General features: G+C 45.5%; 1 protein-coding gene and 1 long non-coding RNA gene across 3 annotated transcripts in view; one reads left to right on the top strand and one right to left on the bottom strand.

Annotated features, from left to right (window-relative positions):
* The window catches only part of LOC147712856 (acidic mammalian chitinase-like), a 147,744-nt gene that overhangs the window by 69,542 nt on the left and 57,275 nt on the right, over positions 1 to 20,927 (top strand). The gene's annotated exons all lie outside the window — the stretch shown is intronic.
* On the bottom strand, positions 1,567 to 16,476 carry LOC147712857 (uncharacterized). Its single transcript, XR_015296026.1, has 4 exons — positions 11,958 to 16,476; positions 10,164 to 11,816; positions 7,908 to 8,384; positions 1,567 to 2,648 (listed from the first exon to the last, which is right to left on the bottom strand). It is a non-coding gene; the product is annotated as an uncharacterized LOC147712857 (long non-coding RNA).

The raw sequence follows: 20,927 nt of genomic DNA, 5'->3' as shown, positions 1-20,927 counted from the left end.
AGTTTCCAAGAGTATGTAGTCTAGAATTGAGGAGTCGCCCAACCTATTATAGGTTAAACTACCTGGGGAATCTAGTGGAAACCACCCGTTACAGGTTCTCAATGAATATTTGAGGGTTAGAGCTTTAATTTGGAGAGCTAAGGGGGATCATGCCCTAATCTGAAGGATGTTGGACTCAGGAATAGCCCATAGCTCATCTCTTCTGCACTAACCAAATCCTCAGATTCCAGCAGTAGCTCAAGCTGACAATTCAGATCACCTCTCAGAATTATCGCAGCATCCACGGGAATGTCCGAGAGGAGATCTTCAAAATGTGCAAGTACAGGGGACTCCTTGGCCGTCTTAACTGGCCTAGAGTAAATATTAATTAAGAAACATTTGATGTTGTTGGGAAAGGATAATATTAGGCAAAACATATCTGGACTGTGTGAATCCACTTGCCTAACGTCGCAACTCAGATGGCAACCCACCCAGGTTCTAAGAGCACCTGAGGGCCTGCCCCTAATTCCAGCAATGGCAGGGATATTGAAGGATGCAGCCTCTATGAACGGGGTGGTCTGTGGCCCATGTTTCCTGAAATAAACAAATATCACAGGAATCTACATAAACTCCCCATTCTGGACAGAATTATTTATTTTGAAGACCAGCCACATTCCAGGATGGTATCTTGGTTATATGGAGGGTGGACTGGTTATCGGCTGAAGCCTTCATGACTAATTCCCTCGTTGGTGGAACTACAAGATCATTCACAGAATCTTGGGTGATAGGAGGACCAAAGTGCACTGCGTTTTCTACGAGGCTTTCACCTAAGTTTAACGAGCTTGTAAAAATCTGCTGAGAGACAGATGAAATCTTGCGTGCTGCCCTTCCACTACCAGGAACAGGCTTTGATTTTCCCACTGCCCTCCCTGTATTGCCTTCGAGCATTGCTGGCCCAGCGCTACTGCAAGGGGACCCTGGGATCAAAAGTCAGTACACCTCCTCCAGACTTCCAAATCTGTTAAAGAGGGGTAGGTTGAATGGTTGGGGCCATTGCATACCCTCCACCTGGCCCCTCCCGGGTTGAATGCCACTCCCTAGTGCCATAGCATAGCCCGACCCCTGGACCACAAGCAAAACCATGATTATAGAAATAAGTGAGGGGAAGGAGTCTGATGGTAGAACCCCCATTGCTCAGATATAAGACTTGTTGTACTAAATGGGGGTTCCTAAAGTTAACAATTACACAGTCCCCACTAATGTTTTTAGCCCAGGAAGCCAATCCACTTCACCCTTCAAGTCATCAAAATGTCAGCTGCATTGGCATAAGAGAATTGATATTGTCTAGCAAGCAAATGAAGGCATTTATTTTTGAGTTCCAGGTAGGTTTCTGTTTTATCTGCACCCAGGGAGGGCACACCAGCAAGGACTAGTACATTTGGTACTCTTGCGGGTGGAAGGTAGATAGAAGGAAGCTCTTGGCCTCAGTGACCTTGGGGAGTGGGGGCTGCTCCGGAGGCTGCAGAGATCTCATTTCGGCCAACAAGACCGTCTGCCTTGGTAGTGCAAGCTATTGTGTTACTAAGGGTTGCTTTCCACGTATCTGCAGTGTGGGCTGTAGAATCTTCCCCTCTACTTTTCTCAGCAGATTTATTTCTCAGACTGGTACATGAGGCTGGACTCGTAGTTCTCCCTTGTATGTTATCTGGGAGTGGTGGATTTGGTTCTGCCATGCCTGTGCATGTGCAAGTCTTGGTCATACTGTCCAGACGGGCATGGATTAAGGCAAGTTCTTCTTTTAGAAGCCCGCTGATTTGGTTAAATAATGCGTGGGAAAATGAAGCAGCCCATGCAGGAGGCGTCAGATTAATTTGAATTGGAGGCCCTCAAACACTCTGATCGGCTCCTATCGACATAGCGGTTCCATTGTTTATTTTCCTATTTTTGCCCAACACGTTCTTAAATTGAGGATGATGATTGACCACAGCAAAATTAGCGGGGGTTTTGGTGCGCCCTCTATTTCTGGTGATTGCCTTACTTGTTGCTGCTATGGTTGGGGCAGGTGACTTAATCGGTGAAGCCTGGCTTTGTATGCTGTCACCCCTTTCAAGGGGAAGGGATAGGTTAGATGGTGACAAGACCGGGGAAGGTCCAGGGTTATGGACAATCTGAGCTCAGTCCGCTGGATTTCTGTAGCCACCACTCCTATCGCCCTTTGTAACATCCGATCGATTGATGTCTGGGAGAGGAGTGGAACAAGGGGAGGCTTGGCACAATGCTTTTACAGTTTGTTTGCCCATGCTGAACTCTAAAATGTCAGCTGACTTTGTGAGGGCTTTCTTGGCGCTGAACGTGACAACAAGCCCAGAGGGATAACTTGAATATGCAGATTAGAAGTGACACTTACGGTTGTGGTGGAAATTCGCTCCTTCCTCTTCTTTGCCTGGCCCCTGTTCAGGAGCCTTCAGCTCCTATTACTATCCTCTGTGTGCGATTGACAAGCCAAGGGAGATGGCCCAGCCCAGCCTCTTCCGGCCACTGATGGCCTAAGACGGCCCAGCCTTAACCCGGGCTTCGCTCCAGCCGCTCTCCGCTTTTCAAGCGCCTCCTGGCGCTTGCTGCTGGCGTCGGTGGTAGGCCCCGCAGGGGGAGTGCTGGGACTTGTAGTCCTTTTTGTAAAGTTCTCTCTTTCCCTCTTCAAGTACACGCTGAGCCAGTGGAAGGTGAGTAACTCGCGTTTATTTAATGGTATGGATCACTACAGAGCTTAGGGCGCCGAGCGTCTAACTATCACCGCTCCGGTCGCCAACTCTGCTTTTCGCCTTCGCGCCTTTCACCCCCGACTCACTGCGCATGCGTGCGCCTCCTGCTCTAGTCTATGGCGTGACGCGTCATCGCGCACACGCTCATAGACTAGAGCGCATACCACATATCTCCCCCCTTTAATATAAACGACAAAACATTCCCCCCAGCAGGTTAAGAGTCCCTCACAGGAGTATGAGTCTATGTTGGGGCACCTAGGGAGGTGGCACCAAAAGCTAGTGTCCATCCATCACAAAGTCTCTATAGCGAGAGGGCACAGTGACTGCCCTTCCGCTGCGGGTGTGTCTTACCGGCATGTTCTCTCTCCCTTCTGTCTCTCCTTGGGACCTCTCATCTTCTCTCCCATCAGCTCTCTGCTCTGCATTCACCGGTGCGCCATCTCCGTCAGTAGGCACTGCTCCCGGGCCATCCATCTCAGTGTCCTCACTTACACTTTCCCCACAGTCTCCTGTGCTGTGCCCCACTTGGGGTCTTGCTTCCTGTAAGTCCATCCGTCTCTCGTCCTCTTCAGACTTGGGCCATACTATTATTTTATTGACTCTGGCCATGCGGTCTTGCGACCAGACCTTGCCGTCACTGAGAAGAGCCGCCCTGCCTCGTACCTCCTGAACTTGTAGGGGCCGGCTGAACTTGCTTTCGCCTTTCTTTTGTAGGGTAGGGAGTTTAACCCTGACCCATTCCCCTTCTTCCAGCACGGTTTCCTTTGTGTTGCGTCGCTTGTCATAGTGTGCTGCGTAGATCTTCTGGGCCTTCTCCAGATTGTGCTGCACCACCGCTGGGGACCACTTGCTGGTGATGGTCTTCTCCCTCCATGCAACGTTGTCCCGGGTGAAGGGATGCCGTCCTCTTAGCACTTGGAACGGACTGTACCCCACTACTGAGGGCGTGATCCGGTAGGCCCATAGCATGCTCATTACTTCCACTTCCCAGTCCTTTCCTTGTGATATGGCTGCCTGAATGGAGCCCATGAGCACCCAATTGAACCTTTCGACCTGGCCGTTGCATGCCGGATGATAAACGGCCGTGTGTTTCACCTCAATCCCATTCCTTTTCATATATCGACCCCACTTGTCTGATACAAATTGTGGTCCGTTGTCACTGAGAATGGACTTGGGTATACCCTCTCGTAGGAACACCGATGTCAGGAATCTCAATATAGTGTCAGTGTCCATTGACTCTTGTATGTCCACTTCAGGCCATTTGGAATACTTGTCCATTATCACACATATGTATTTATTCACCCCTCTACTGTCTAGGATGGGTCCCAGAATGTCTATAGCCACATCCTCCCAGGGGCCTTGCGGGGTGTCAAACTTCCCCAATGCAGGTCTGAGTGGGCGGAGCACCTTGTCCGCTCCTTGACACTGCCCGCACTCCCGCACTTGTCTCTCTATGTGGGCATCCATTCCTGGCCACCAGTACATCTGCTTGACCAACGCCTTGGTCTTCACTATGCCCAAATGTCCCTCGTGCAGTAACTTCAACAGCCTGGGTATCAGTGTCACTGGGGGCACAACACGTTCTCCTCTGTACAAGAATATTCCCGAATCGCTCAGGGACAATTCCTCTCTCATCTCATAGAATCGTCGCACTCCCTCCGTGAGCTTCTTTTTGTCCGGCCAGCCCGACATGAGGTGTCTCCTTACTTCCACCTTCTCCTCATCTAGCTCGTAGGCCGCCTTCCATTCCTGTGCACTAATCGACATCTCGCGATCCTCTATGCTGGCCACCATCTCCTCTTTGTCCGGGGCCTCCTCCGGCGCTTCCTCCATCGCAGCAGCCCGGCTGAGAAAATCAGCCACCTTGTTTTGCGTGCCTGGAAGATATTCTACGTCGTAGGTGTAATCCAGCAGCTTCAAGGTCATTTTGGCGATTCTTGGGGTCGCTGTGTCATGGCCCGAGGACGTCAACACTTTGATAAGCGGCTTGTGATCCGTTTGAAGCTTGAATCTTGTGCCCCATATGAACTGCCGAAACTTGTTTAGGGCCCACGTGACCGCCAGCATCTCCTTTTCGATTACGCTGTACCTTTGTTCCGTCGGAGAGAGCGCACGGGACGCAAAACTGATCGTTTCCTTGGATCCATCTTCTCTTTCCTGCGCCAACACCGCCCCTAAGCCCTTGCCGCTTGCATCTGTCGTCACTATGGTCTTGCCGGTGGGGACGTACCCTTGCAGTGGGATGGCTTGGCTGATGCAGTCTTTTACTGTCTCAAATTCGGATTGAGCCTCTGCGTCCCATTCGAATTTTGCATTGTTTCTGATTAGTTGTCTCATCCTGTAGGTCCGAGTGGCAAAATGTCTGACAAACTTGCTGTAATACTCGGCCATTCCAAGGAATGACCGCACTTCCTCTTTGGTTGCTGGGGCTTTGTCATCCCTTATCGCCTTCACATTTTGTTCTTTCGGCGAGATGCCGTGTGTTCCTATTTCGTGTCCTAAGTAGGTCACTGAGTGAGTCCCAATTCTACATTTGCTCCATTCCGCTGTTAAGCCCTTCCCTTGCAACACTCCTAGGACTCGATGCAGTTTCTTGTCGTGCTCTCCCTTGTCGGAGCCCATCACTAAAATGTCATCTTGAAAATACTGCACCCCCGAGATGTCCTTAAACAGCCTGTGCATTAGCTTCTGGAAAACGGCCGCGGCGGATGCCAAGCCAAAGGGCATTCTCCGGAATTGGTAGCATCCGAAGGGTGTTATGAAGGATGTGTACTTCCTACTTGACGGATGCAGTTCTATTTGGTAATATGCTGACGTGAGGTCTATTGTGGAAAAGTGGGTTATGCCTTTCGTTCTCGCCAGCATCTCCTCGATCCTGGGGAGCGGGAATCTCTCCACGATGAGGTTTTTGTTGAGCTCTCTGAGGTCCACACAGAGCCGGACCTTACCATTCGGTTTCTTGACCACCACCAAGGGCGATAGCCATTCCGCACTGTCCACTGGCTCGATGATGCCTTGTTCTTCCAGCTTCAGCAATTCCTGTTGCACCGCTTCACTCGTGGATATGGGTATGTTCCGGACCTTGTGGACAACTGGTACTGCCCCCTCCTTAAGGACTATTTTATGTACGAATTTGTCCAGTTTGCCGACCGTGCCCTCAAAGACCTTGGGGTATGCCGCTTTCCAGTCCTCATCTTTCGAGAGGGGCCATTCATCTGTTAACAGTATTTGCTCTTTCCCTCCTGGATTGAGTATGATGCCGAGATCTCCTGCATCTCTCCATCCCAACACCGATGGGCCCTTCTCCGCTACGTATAGGGTGCACGTGGCCGACCGTCCTCTGAATTCGAACACGAAGTCCCGGCACCCCACCAGGGGGATGGAATCCTCTGTATACGAGATGGGTCTGATGTCCGGCGGCATTAGATCGGGCCCCACAACCGGTGTGAAGTCCTCTTCCCATATCGATCTTTGCACGATGGTCCAGGGGGACCCTGAATCGACGGCCACATGTACCTTCACACCCCCGATGAGCATGTCCGTGCGGGGCTTATCTCTTCGCTTCCCTGCTACATCCAGCACCTGGTCCTCTATGCACAGAACCAAATCATCTTCTTCCGGGTCTTCTTCCTCACTCAAGTTCACTGTGGCAGAGTCGATACACTTGACGGTGGACTTCGACCCTTTCTTCCGACACACCTTTTCGAAATGGCCGGTCAGACCACAGAACGAGCACCGGGCGCGGAACGCGGGACAACGTCTGTCCTGCGCCGCGTGCGCTGCACTGCCGCATCTGTAACACGCGAATTTGTTACCAGGACTGGAGCGGGCCGTCTGTTTTCCAGTTCCTCTTGTGTCCTTCCTCTGGTCTCCATAAGTGCTTTTGGGCTTGCTGGACTGTGGTGCCTCGTCAATCTTGTTGATCATCTGCCTCGGCCCACTTTCCCTTTTTGCCGCGTCGGCACCTCGCTTAGACATTTCTGCCTTCTTGACCATCGCCACCACTTCTTTAAGGGACGTCTCGTTCATCGCCCATAACTTGTCCTGGACCGCTCTGCTGGTGGTGTGCATCACGATTTGGTCTTTAATGTATTCATCCTGCAGGGCCCCATACCGACACGTGATAGCTAGGCGTCGGAGTGCCGCCAAGTAGTCATCAATGGATTCTCCCGCCTCTTGTTTTCTCTGTTGGAAATTATAGCGGTCTATGGAGACACAAACTGCCGGGCGGTAGTGGCTGTCCAGGTCGTCCAGTGCATTCATAAAGACATCTGTCTCCGCTGCACCTCTCTCCTTGGGTACCAGATTCTTGAACACCCTTACCCCTTCTGGGCCTAAGTTGTGGAGCAACAGTCTCTTTTTCCTTTCCGGCATGTATTCCCCTTCACTTTCATCTCCGAGGGCCTCTATGTAGTTGAGAAAGTATTCTTTCCAGTCCTCCCATTTTAATTGGGGTTCTCCCGGATTGGGTAGGAAAGGGACGGGTGCCATCAGGGCTGAAGCTTGATTCGCCATTCTGACGTTGCCTCTAGGGTCTCCCTCCTGGGTCCTTCATTGGGTAGGCTCACCGGATGCTCCTGCGCTCTCTGCCGTGTCGCCTTGGCCCCTTGGACTACCTGGGGTATTGTCCCTCGCACTTTGCGCGGTTTGCTCGGTCTTCCCCCCGTCCTCTAGCTTGGGGGTGTCTCCCTTGGTTGCCAGGGTGCTGGCTGAGGGCCCCTGGTGTCTTGGGCAGCACTAACCTGACTATGGAGTCGGTGTTAGGGTCTGTACCGTGCTGCTGCGCTGCTGCCACGCCCTTAGCTCTTCCTGTAGGTGTCCTGCCTTGCCGGCTCGTGCGTGGGGTTTGCAGGGGGTGATTGTTGTCGTCCTCTGCGCCTGGTGGTGTTCAGATGCCAGCCTCGTCGCCACTGTAAAGTTCTCTCTTTCCCTCTTCAAGTACACGCTGAGCCAGTGGAAGGTGAGTAACTCGCGTTTATTTAATGGTATGGATCACTACAGAGCTTAGGGCGCCGAGCGTCTAACTATCACCGCTCCGGTCGCCAACTCTGCTTTTCGCCTTCGCGCCTTTCACCCCCGACTCACTGCGCATGCGTGCGCCTCCTGCTCTAGTCTATGGCGTGACGCGTCATCGCGCACACGCTCATAGACTAGAGCGCATACCACACTTTTGTCCCCTGGTTGCAGCGGTTGTGGCCGTGGGAGCGGGAACTAGAGCAGCAAAGCCCCCGGGAAGAAATTAACAGCACGTTGCGGTCTCCCAGACCGAGTTATGGCGCGGTAAATGTCTTCCTTGGTTTGAATGCACAATGTGGAATGACGCCCACCTCGAGGAGGGCCAAGCTCACCTCCTCAGCCATAAAGCGCAGGCAATCCGGGTCCCGAGTTCAAAAAGTCCTGTGGCCTACTGCAGCTCCCCACACGCCACACTGCAGAAGCTCACTGCCAGAAAGAAGGATCCCAACAGTCCGTAAAGGTGCACGCGCACTTACTCACCAGCAGGATGCGAGTGAGGCCAGCGCCGGTAGATGGGGGTTTCAACAGAGCAGCTGGGGGGTAAACGCGTCCACGCTCACCGCAGTTGCGCGGCCCGTGAGCCGTCCGGAAAGCAGTCTCACACCAGCTGCACTACCATGACAGCAGCTCGGCACCACGCACACCTCCCCAGCGCCTCCACGCAATGCCTGGTAAGAATCACTTTACTCCCCCTCTGCAGGGAACTGAAGGGCCACCACTAACCTCTGATGCTAGGGGGATGCCACAGCATCAACCAGCCGCAGGCTATTTTCGCGCGGTTGCGCACCGCTGATGAATGGCCCAGGTGTGGCCCAGCGCACAGCCTCGCGCCGGCCGATTGCGTGGAGCAGCAGCCCGACTCTCCTCACAGTCTGCACGCACCACTCACATCAGTAAAACCGGTGCTGTGCCCCAAATCCAATCCGCAGGATCGCAGACAGCTGTGGAATCTGTCTCCCGCGGCCCCGTAATCGCAGAGCAGGCACCTGGATTTTCAATACCCCATGCATTTCGCCTGTCTTCAATCACAGTTGGGTGGGGTCATACCAGCTGAAAAAGAACTGAAATACTCACTTAAATACATTTTATTATAAGCACTAGCGTGATCAAGAAATAGTGTTAAAAGTGTCCATACGCATTTTTGTGTGAGTTCTGATGTAATCTATGATTACATAGGCCCTCCAGCAGTAATGTATAAAGCCCACACTTTTTACAAAAGTGCCTGCGAAATTTAGAAAGTTGACAAAAAAATGAATGCATCCTGTGACCAGTGCTTAATTTGAGCTGGTGGTTTCTGGTGCACAGCACCGGCACTAATTGCCAGCACCAGGGCTTATGACAGTCTGTCACATGGTGCCACTGTCTGGCTGATGTAGGTATGAGCACAACAGCAGGAGTTTAATAATTCAATATACATGTACAATGACTAATACCTGCCTCCCAAGACATTCTCATAGTTTAGGGGCCCTGGAATAGTCTGAATTGTCGCACTTGTAGGAGCACAATGTTTAGTAGGTATTTTGTTAGTATCATTGACAGCATGGCAGGGGCAATGTGAGGTGCAAGCTGCAGTGGACTCCCAACGAGAGCCCCAGCACTTATTCTTTTACAAATTAAGCAGTGACTGGGACCTCACGGGTTGCGTGGGCTGCGCACCCGAAACTTGATACAGATTTAATCCCTCCCTGGGCCTGCCACCCACAGGGCACCCGAGAGCATTCGTTTTTATCAAGTTTTGGGCACGCCACCCAAAAGGGCACGGTTGCAACCCATGTGGCATTTATCTTTATCAAGCTTAGAGATAAGCAGCGGGCAAAAACATGATAAAAATAAATGCCCCCTGAGTGGCAGGACCCAATCATTAAAAAAAATACATGCCCCCTGGGTTTGCTGTATGCCTTATGGGCGGCAGGCCCAAAACTCGATAAAAATGTATGCCATCCTGGGCCCACCACCCACGGGCATGTTAAGGCCCTGTAGGCACAAGCTCAGAAGCAGGCCTGAAACATGATCAAAATAAATCCTCCCTTGGCCTGCCGCATCCCATGTTGGTGGCGGGCCCTAATTATTTAAAAAAAAATACATGCCATCTGTCCCCGCTGTGTGCCCTATGGGTGGCGGGCCAAAAACCTAATTACAATTATTGCCTCCCTGGGCCAGCCTCCCACACGGCACAAGGGAAGGTATTAATTTTTATCAAGTGTTGGGCTCGCTGCCCACAGCATATGAGGGCCCAGGGGCATTTAATATTTTAAGTAGGGTTGGGCATGCTCCCCATGTGGCACGCTGCAGGCCCTAATCATTTAAAGTAATAAATGCCCCCTGGGCCCGACGTGTGCCCTGTGAGCAGCAGGCCTAACACTTGATAAAAATGAATGCCCACAGGGCCCGCTGCCCGCAGGGCACTCAGAGGTTGATTAGGCTCTGCTACCCAGGGGGGATGCTCTGGGGTCCATATCATTCTAAAAAAATCAGTGCATCAAGGCCCCGGTGTGTGTCCTATGGGCGAGTGGCCGAAAATGTGATAACAATTCATGCTCTATGGCCCACCTACCATTAGGCACCAGGGGGCATACGTTTTTATCAAGTTTTGGGCCTGCCGCCCATGTGGAATTCTGCAGGCACTGGTACCATTTATTTAGCAAAAAATATTGAAATAAAGTGCGGCAAAATTTGCATATTTGTACGGCAATATCCTGGGGGGTCTAATTAAAGCACATGACATACCAAAACACTTTGTAAGAAACATTCACATTATTCTTAATTTTTAGGTTATCTGGTGAAATGCCACAGTGACTATTATGAATATTGTTCCCAATCAGAGGAAAGGCTACTTAAAAATATATTTTTTATAGAGTAAGGAACAGTAACTTTAAGAATTATAGTAATCTGTTTTCAGACCTGTATCTAGAAATCAAGTCGCCCTGGGGTGTGTTTCATGACCAGCAACGATCGCGCAAGACAAGTTTCCATTTCAATTATGACATCGAAGCAGTCTATTATACATATAACATTGTACAGTATCACCTGCTCTCGATGCTTTATGAATTTTAGTCCAAATCCTATCCCAAGTTGATCAATCTACTTGTAAGTCTTGTTCCCATTTTACTTCAAGTTTAGCTTTCTGGCGAATATGAAAGGGACAGGGAAGGTATTTATATATGATAGATGCTTTAGGGATGGTTTTCAATTAGGAAATTAAATTGTGTTCAGAAGTACAAGGTACGTTGCCATCTTGAAATAATAAAGAGGCTTGAATTTGCTGGGAGAGAGTTGTAAATTTGTGAGCAAGGAGGGTGGTAGATGGAAAAGTGATTGGGCTGTGGGGAATGAGATAGGCATATGGTTATCAATTAAGTGAGAAAGGGTGAAACAACAATTGTTCAACAAACAGCCATTATGGTTTGGATAAAACAATATCATTGTTCAACCAGTTAGTAGCTTGTTTAATTCAAAATGCATCATTACATTTTGGGAAATTAGGAAAGTTAATATCACCCACCCTGTTATTTATGAAGTTTTGCCCATGAGAGAGCAATTCGAGGAGGTCAGTTGTTCCACAGAAAATATGCATGGACAGACCCAAGTTTTTTAAATACATGAAGAGGAAGGTATAAGGGAATCAATCAAATTAAATACATCATACAAAGGGAGAGCATAAGTTTAATGGAGCTCAGTCTTCAGATCAGGATAAAAATAGAGAGGTCCATTTGGAGCAAAACTGTTTATAGTTTTTCCAGGATATCCTCAGAATTCATTTCAATACTTGTTTTATTGGAATTTGTGAACCATATCCCTAAACATTTAATTTTATTTGGATTTCAAGTGAATCCACATCTTTAAAACTATCTTTGATACAAAATGTATTAAGTGGTAATGTTCCATATTTATCAAGGTTTATATCAGGAGACACAGGCAAATTTGTAAACCTCCGCCTGAGAAGCAGGTACAGACTTTATTAGGTTGGATAGGTATAGTAGAATATCATCATCATATACAGATCATTTTAATTGGTAGTCTCCATAAGGAAAACCAGAAATGTTTATATTGTGTCTGATCCTGGTTAACACCTTAGCTGCGTGTAAACATCCCTCCCCAGTGCTGCGCTGTCCATTGGAACCAGTGCTGAATGGACGTCCAATGGTCGTGCGCAGCACTGGGGAGGTAGCGCTGCTGACGACCGTTGGCCGTCAGCAGCACTTAAGGGGTTAAAATGGTTCCAAAGTAAAAATAAATAAAAGGAGGAGATAGAGGGCATCCTTGTCGCACTCCTCTATGTAGCACTGGTGCTGTCAAGACTTGACTATGGAAATGCAATCCTCTCTGGAATACCCAAAACTCATTTTGCTCCTCTGAAAACAACCCTCAACGCGGCTGCCAGAATGGTCACTACAATAAAGAAATTTGACCACATCTCTCCGGCACTAAAAGAACTCAAATGGTTACCAATAGAAATGCGGGCGAACTTTAGAACAGCCTGCCTCACCCACAAAGCCCTTCACACAGGCAAACCCAAATATCTGGCGTCCAAACTTAAAAAAGCAGGTCTGAACAGGAAGCTCAGAAGCTCTAACACCCAACTTCTGATCCATCTAAAAATTAGAAAACAAAAAACCGTGGACCGGTCCTTTGCCGGAAATGCGCCCACAATTTGAAACTCTACCCCCCCCCACATCAGAACTATTCCTTCCTTCCTTAAATTCAAAAGTCAGCTCAAAATCCTGTTCCTTGACCGCTCCTTAGCTATCACATAGGAGCAGCTTGGAGTGGCTTAAGAGACTCTGCTCCCCTCCCGGATGGGGAATGCCAAAACCCTGCAATGGATCTCTTCTTCTTTCTCCTTACTATGATTCGTATCCTGAATGTCTCGCTGTACTGTATTGTGTTTTGCTTTGTTTTGCACCGCTCTGTAATTATGTGAAGCGCTCCAATACCTTCCGGTCAGGCTAGCGCTATATAAAACTTCCTAAATAAAAAATACCGTTGGCAACAGTAGCTGCTTGAGGAGACGAGTAGGGTAGAAAAATTAGATTAAGGGCCGATTATGATTGGCCCGTAAAGGCTCCGACGGAGAGCCACATTGTAATGGGCCGCTCGATTTACTTTCCAACCGCCTACTTATGATATAGGCATTCGGAAAATAAACCACCTGGTCGTTCTGGCTGGCTTCCGACGGGATCCAGGAGCCTGCCAGCCAGGCGGAAGCCAGCCAGTAATCTCAAGGGCAGACCTTTCTGCCCTTGAGATTAAGTTGCACTGTTTCCAGCATGGCTTCCATTTTGGCCTGTCTGACGTGGAAACCATGTCAAAAGCGTGTTTGGGGGCCCACAGTAGGGCCCTTTTGGGTGTGCGGCCTCTTATTGGGGGTAGAGGTGACACCCTGCACCCGTTGTTGTATGGCGTTTTAGGATCCGAGCGTAATTTACTGATTAATGGCCTCATATAGGTATAATTCACATTGCCGTTATATAGACATAGAAATCATACCCAGATTTAGATATAACCCATCCAATCCAAATACAGGCATGGCAACTTCTACTAATTTCAAAAAGCCACAACGATTTCATGGAAAACTCGGCTTCAGTAGTCAGGGACATCCCCTTACTTGAATATTGATTTGTCCTAGAAATCCTGGAGTTTTCAAAGAACTAACATTCCCTTGGGGTTCTTTGATGATGTTATTATGTCCGACTTTACGTCAAACTAGGCACCTTCAAGGTATAAATATGCCTACACCTGCCCTAGCAAAGACACAGTGGTTCGGAGCAGCTTGACTATCTACTTGCCCGACACAGTTCGCTACAGCAAGTGCTGAAGGAAGCTGACCCTCCAGCTGATGCACTGACAGAGAAGCTGTCCTTTCTCTCACTGGGAATCCAGCTCCAGTGTTGCCAAGCTCCCCTCACAGGGTGTTGGGAAATCAAGTCCCGAGACATAGATACCAGACCTCCTTCATTCTCAAACCAAGGTACGGAGCTGATAAGACCCTAAGAGAAATCTTGGTTATATTCTTGGCAAAGAAAAACTAAACCTATGCTACACCTCACTTACTTCTTCCCTCGTTCTAGACTTATGTTAGGTACATCGGGGCAGGCGTATTTTAAAAGCACCAGTTGACTACGTTTTAGCCTTTGTTATTTATGTATGTATTTTTATATGGTCTAGGAACCATACAATGCTTTTACAGTATTATTTTATAATACTCTTCTCACTGTACGCATTATACTTTTCACCCAGTATAACGATTGTAGCAGTTCATTTTACCTGTCTGAGAAAGAAGACTGTTCAATAAACCCTTTTATTGAAAACGCCCGTCTCTCTATTTCTCTGCATCTCTGATGAAACGAAGCATGCAAGATTGACTGAGTAAAATATCTATCTATTGTTTCCACGACTCTGAAGATCAGTTTTTTTCTTGGGGAAACAAAGTTGTCATGTTTATGCAGTTGTCAGAAACGAATCCCTTCTTGTTTATTCGAGAAAGTTTCTAGTGACCTCTGAGCTAGCTGGCACTCACAATTAAGTCTAATATATTCGATAGAGACCTAGTCGACCTAAGTCCTATGTTAAATCTATGGATATATTATTCCAATGCGCAGAGCCTATTGGGAATATAGGAACTACACTACACTGTGGTAGGCACCTCATGGTGTCAGTCGGTCGGTCCCACCGAGTTTGTGTCAGGCTGAAAAAATTCCACCCACCAATGAAATTGGCCCCTAAAATGTTTAGTCTAAAACCAAACCATTTCAAGTATTCAAACATAAATTGGCATCCAACACGGTCACAAGCCTATTCATAATCTAGAGCAATGGCAGCTAGTTCATGGGGGAGTTTTTAACGTTTACCAAGGACATTAAAATGGCACTGAGTATTATGAGAAGCAAAATGACCCTTAAGAAATTTATCTTGTTCCGGGCCAACAATTTGAGACCAAAGGGGCTCTATATGAAGTGTTATAATATTGGTCAAAATCTACCTTTACTAAGGATATAGGGCAATAATTCTATTGTAGATGAAAAATCTGATTTTCCTTGGGAATTAAACAAATAAGTGCACCTTGAAAAGTACCCGAGGCACCCTGGGAATGAGTAAAATATTGGTAGAGTTTAAAAAGCCAAGCAAATAAAAGTGTAGAAAAATGAGAGTAAAATTCAGATGTAAATACATTTGGTCATGGCGTTTTGTCAGATTTTAATTATTTGACAGCTGCTCTGAGGGATATATGTTGTTTTCTAGTTGGGGAAAATTGACATGCTTCAAGTGAGGTTTTGGAGTGAAATTCACGTAGGCATTACCTTAATGGGTGCATAAGGATTTGTCAAATTCATGACAGAAAATGACAAATTCATTTAAAATGTCTGCATCTTTATTAACCAGTAGGCCCTGAGAATTTGTAATAGTTTTTTCCCCTGCTTCGTTGAATTTTAAGTAATTGGTCAAATGTTTTCCTATTTTGTTCTGGCCCCCATAATACCTAGCAAAGTGAAATTTTGCTTTAATCAGGTCGTGGAGGGAAATTTTGGATTTGACGGTTTAAAAAGTATATTCCATATTTTTGATTTCCTTTAGTAAATATATTAATTGTTTGTCAAACTCTGTCTTTTTACAAAGTCAATGATAAAATCTCTTGCAGATGGTTTTAAAGCATCCCAGAGGGTAGGTAAAGAACTATCTTGACGTTTTTTAGAAGTGAAAAATTCTGTCACAAAACTATTATATTGTGTATTGAATGAAGAGTCTAAAAGCAAAAAATGATTAAACCTCAATCACATTGGGTGAGATGGCATAGGCAATAAATCGAAAAATGTGATAGTGGGAGCGAGGTGAGAAATCAATACAGAGCCAATTTCTGTGTTGTTATGATTTTGAACAAGAGATTTAGATGTAAATAAGTAACCAGTACTGGATTGGTTATGGTGCAGTGAGGAATACAAGGCATATTCTCTTGTAGTTGGGTTGGCAACTCTCCACATGTCTATTAATGATTTCTAGGAGATGGCAGAACAGAAAGATTTATGCTTTTTTGCAGGAAGAAATCTAATTTTTGAAGCTCTATCCAGAACTGGGTAAATCATCTGATTACAATATCCACCCATAATGAAGTATTCTCCGGTAATGTTCAAAATGTGCTTAGTTATATCAGGCCAAAAATAATTAACATTAAAAATTGAGAGTGGGATTTGTTTATTAAAAGATCAACTGTAAGTCATCTACCGGCTGAACCAATGGACTGTGATAATGTTGTGATGTTTAGGCATTTCTGAATTAGTATTACTATACCGTTTTTCTTCTGTTGAGCAGGAGAGAAATAAAGATAACCCACCTAATGTTTTTTTAAGATTTAGGGCTTCAGATTCAGTGTTAGGGCTGCAGATTAAATGTGTTTCCTCTAAAAGTGCAATATTTGAAGACAATTTAGGTTGGTGTAAGAGAATTCTTTGTTGGTTGATTAGGTTACTCAGACCTTTAACTTTCCACAAATTTACTCCGAATTGAAAAGCAGTAAAATACAAATACAAATATAATGCTTACAATAATATGAACATCAGATTGTTGAATAAAAAGAGTATTGCAATGTTAGTATATTCATGTACATAAAGAATATGAAAAGAAGTGAAGAGAAAGGTGGAGGAAGAAAGAGTGCAAAAGGTAATAGTAAAAGAATAAACAAAAAACAAAACAAAGAAAAGATGGAAAACATGAAGAAAAGAAAAAGACTGTAAAAGTCGTAATATAGACAACTGTAAGACATACCTAAGGGGAGAGAATACATCCCAGCAAAGGGACTGGGGGAATCGACAAAAAAGCAAGAAGGACACAGGGACATTCTGGATGGTCATAACATCAAGATAGACATTGTTGCGTGGAAAAACAACTGTAAAGAAAAAGTAATGTCAGTTCAAATAAATGAGATTCAAAGTATAATCTTTACAATATAACCAGTAGAATAGGGAAGCTATAAAGTCATCTATTCCACTGGGACTTCTCACATTGATGGAGAAAGGTCTTATGTTTTCCTGTGTAAATCAAGAGTCATTGTTTTATCTTTTAAGGTCAACTTAGGAAAGCATGGGTGAATGAGAGTAAATCTTCCGTTGATGGCCCATGGCTGTGGTCATAGATCTAGAAATTGCTTATATCTGTCAGCTGTAACATTTGCCACATCTGGAGAGAAGTAAAGTTTGTGAGCAGACCATATCATTTGCTTCTTTAGTTTTGCTTCATTGAGGACTGTGAGAGGATCACTATGTTCCAGAAAGAGGAGGATAACACCTCTAGGTTCTGTGAGCACATTGGATGTTGAGACCAGTAGAGGGAGGAAGATCCAAAACCTTTGGCAACTTTGAAAAACTGAAGTGGGTTGAAACCCCCCACGTATTCTGTTAAACTGTAAATTCCTAGATAATTTCTGCAGTTTCCAACGTACTGCCATGGAGAAAATCATCTCTCTGATGTCTAAAAAAGCAAGAAATTAGACTGCCAGCGCAGATCTCTGCAATCACGTGGCCAACTTGCCTGCCGTCCAAACCACGCCCATCACAGATCATTTTTTCTAAGAAGGCATTCTGTCAGAAAATAGTTCAAAGTCCTTTAAGTCCTACCTGGTGTCCTCTTGTGGCTTGCAAGGGGAGGGTTCCATACCTCTGGGTCAGGATAACACCAGTAGAGTCATTCACTGGTGTGATAAATCACAGTTGATGAATGTTAAACCCTAGGTTTTTAGTTAATTTATTAGAATATTAATAGGCACCAAACTGATAACTGACACCAGGTATGAAAATGGGTGAAGGTTTGAATGAAATTTGAACGAAGGCTGACTCCTCAGTGTTAAAGCTGTAGGGTACCATGATGCCTGAAGCAGTGATATATAGTAGTATAAAGTGACTCTTACAGCTGGATGATGTGCTTTTCTAAGCTACAACACTCTGAAAAACGTTCATCTAGTTCTACAGAGATCTGTTGCTATGGGAGGTATTGGCATTGAGAAAGCGGGAGAGGACATAGGGGCTCATACTCCACCAAGATGATTACAATAAGTCAGGGTCACTCAGAATCAACAACTGTGACAGTGAAGGAACTAAGTAGCTGGTTAGGGTGGAAGATCAGACACAGAGTAGGCCTTCCTGGGACATGGTAAGAGTAACATAGTGCTTGACAAGATGGGTTGGGTAACCCTATCAGGTATTCTACACAGAAGCATAAAACAAGTAAGAGTAGAGGAGCAAATAGGATGATACATACAAAGGTGCATGGTATGTATTTTTTAGTTGAGAGCCACATGAAAGTGACCCTGAGGGAGCAGGATCCTCTCGTATATCCAAAGTATGGGGAACTATACATTCATGTGCTGTGCAGTGCACCAATATACTTCTAAGTGGACAAGATCTTGTTAGGACAGGAAAGAAGATTACACTAAAATAAAACATACAATTGATCATACAGATTAGAAAGATGTTAATCGGATCATAGCAAAATATATACATATTAAAACATAGGAGGTACCAAAGATACTCCCCTATTGAAGGGTCCCACCTTAAGGGGAAAAAGGCCATTTGTGAAAGCAAAAGAGATATTTTTGCTGCCTTAACGCAAGTTATTGATGTTTGATTCCATGTGTAACAGAATAGTGTGCACTCGATTATTCAAGTGGGAACTGTTTGGAAGGAAAGTATACCTATTTGGATTGAAACACATAAAGAAACAAGAGGCTGGTCAGTTGATGATAGGGTTCTGTGCTGGTCCAGGCATGAAATATGGACACCCTAACCATTGCTGTGTGTTCTCTGGTATTCAGTCAATGCACTCCTCAGAGCCACGTTGTTACCACAAAAGAACACAACTGTCTGATCCCAATCATTGTGATAAAGTGAGCCCCCTTACTGTGTATTGTTACAGTGTAAAAAGTATGTCTATCACATAGAAGGTGGACTAACTCAAGGGGCTAACAACTAAGTGATATATACATAGCCAGAATAGAACAAAGCACAATCTGAAATAATTCAATAAATGAAATTGTAGCACTCCTTGAAGCTAAAATTCTACATATCAGGGATGAAATTATGACGTTTGCCGATATGACAATGGGAGGAGGAAATCCAAGATAACCAATTATAAATAGTTCCTACTATATCCAGTTTTGTTGAGTTAAAGAGTTTTGACAGATCCTGAACTGGTAAGGATAATAAAGTGGTAGAGAGAAACTTCCCAGGGCTGGGTCCAAGTAATATTAATTATTTTCTTTTTCGCAGCAGAATCATTACATTTTGATACAGAATCATCCACCGCTAGCAAGGGATTTGAGTGAGTTTTGTGTTTTTATATAATTTGGGAAGGGAGCATGGATAATTCAGAGTGGCCTTAAATAGCTTATTTATAGCCACAGGCAGCCAGTTTGGATGATTCTAAAGTTTTTGGGTAACCTTACAAGGTAAAAGGAGGACACCCAACCTTTACGTGTGCTCTGGCTAGTGTGTGATGCCAGATATGCACTAGAGTTCAATCAGGCATCGCTAAGTTTAAGAGCCCCCTTAGAAAGTGTCTACTCTCTTTGCGTTACAAAGCCTTACATGAGAACACCCAGAGAATAAATAGAGAGGGGCCTGCCACAATAGCAAAACTCTGTAAAAAAGAAATAGAGGGTAGTGAACTAAATTGGGCGTCCCGAGCTAGAATTAGGCTAGATAAGTTGAGTGTCAAACTATCCCTAGAACCAGACCAATGGAGGTTGGGGCAGCAGATTCCCAAGTTGGTGTTGCGTGCCATTATTAATTCGAAGGCCCGAGAGGAAGATTCCGGTTCTTGATAAACGGGTGGACCAATGATCAAATATTCCCCTATATTGAGGCCATGCCTAACCCAAAACTTAGAAATATAATCTTGAAATTTAGAGTGGGCCTGAACCCATGCAACACTGATTGGAAGATAAAATCTGCTATGATGAATGAACAAGGCTTGTGCACATGTGGATTACAAGTGAAATGCAAAGGCCCACATATTCTGTTGGACTGTTGTGATTCTTAGAAGAACGGAAAACATTTTTGATACCCCTTTTTACTGTCCATGAAATCTTCAGTAGGGATCAAGCACTTAGCTTGCTGATAAATATGAGATTTTTAAATGTGACATGCAATGGGAAGATTATTTGCTATACAGCAGTCATTGAAGAAATTGGTTATATAATTTAAAAGGGGCGGGCTGAAATGTGATGTTACCCATGTTTGGGGATACACCGGGCCCTTGTTATTTATGGTGGATGTACAAATGTATACCTAATGTATAGGTGATTCCTTGCCCTTGCTGATGATGAACTAGGTACTCCCTATGGTCTGGTCGAGTTCCTTTTTTCGATTTTATCAGGATTTTATTGTGTTTTATACTGTTTTTATGGCTACCGGGTTTTTACAAATCAGATTTTAATTGTATGTATTGCAGTACTTTCTTTTTAAATAAAAATATGATAAACGAACGAAGGAACATGAGATCACCCTGTGGTATTGAACACTCCTTAGGTACTTAGGGAGGTCCAAGGTAGTGGAGCGCCCAAGGCAGTGGACTCTATCTTGAATTTCCCCAATGAAATACCAGATATTAAAGTGCAGAGAACATAGGATGTCTTGTGAATGAAAACCTGATCTTCACATTCATAGCTCTGAACAAGCTGCAGTGCTTGCCTGGCAGCACTAACATTGATTTTGTGTTTTCGACATGCTATACGAGCCCTCATCAAAAGGGCACTTTATGGTCAATGATGGGAAAATCAAATAGTTGTGAATTGCTCTAAGTTGAGCTGAAAAAAAATGTGTCCCCCTTGAATATCTGCTCTAGACGCGGTTGCCATTTTTTGATGAATTTATCCAGTGCTTAATTTGTGAAAAAATAAGTGTTAGGGCTCTCGTCAAGAGGCCACTGCAGCTTGCACAACACAACTACTAACCCTCACACTCCTACAAGTGTGACACTTCAGACTATTTCAGGCCCCCAAAACTATAAGAATGGTTTGGGAGTCAGGAAATGGTAATTCTTGGTGTATATTGAAGTAATGATCAACTGTTGTTTAGGTCATCTCTAAATTAACCAGACAGTACCACCTAGTAGCAGAGTTTCACAAGCACGGTGTTGACAAATTAGTGCTGGTGCTGAGCACCGGAACCACCAGCTCAAATTAAG

This window comes from Lissotriton vulgaris, chromosome 5 (assembly GCF_964263255.1).
Source record: "Lissotriton vulgaris chromosome 5, aLisVul1.2, whole genome shotgun sequence".
Lineage (NCBI taxonomy): Eukaryota > Metazoa > Chordata > Amphibia > Caudata > Salamandridae > Lissotriton > Lissotriton vulgaris.
This window is presented reverse-complemented; position numbering and strand designations above follow the sequence as displayed.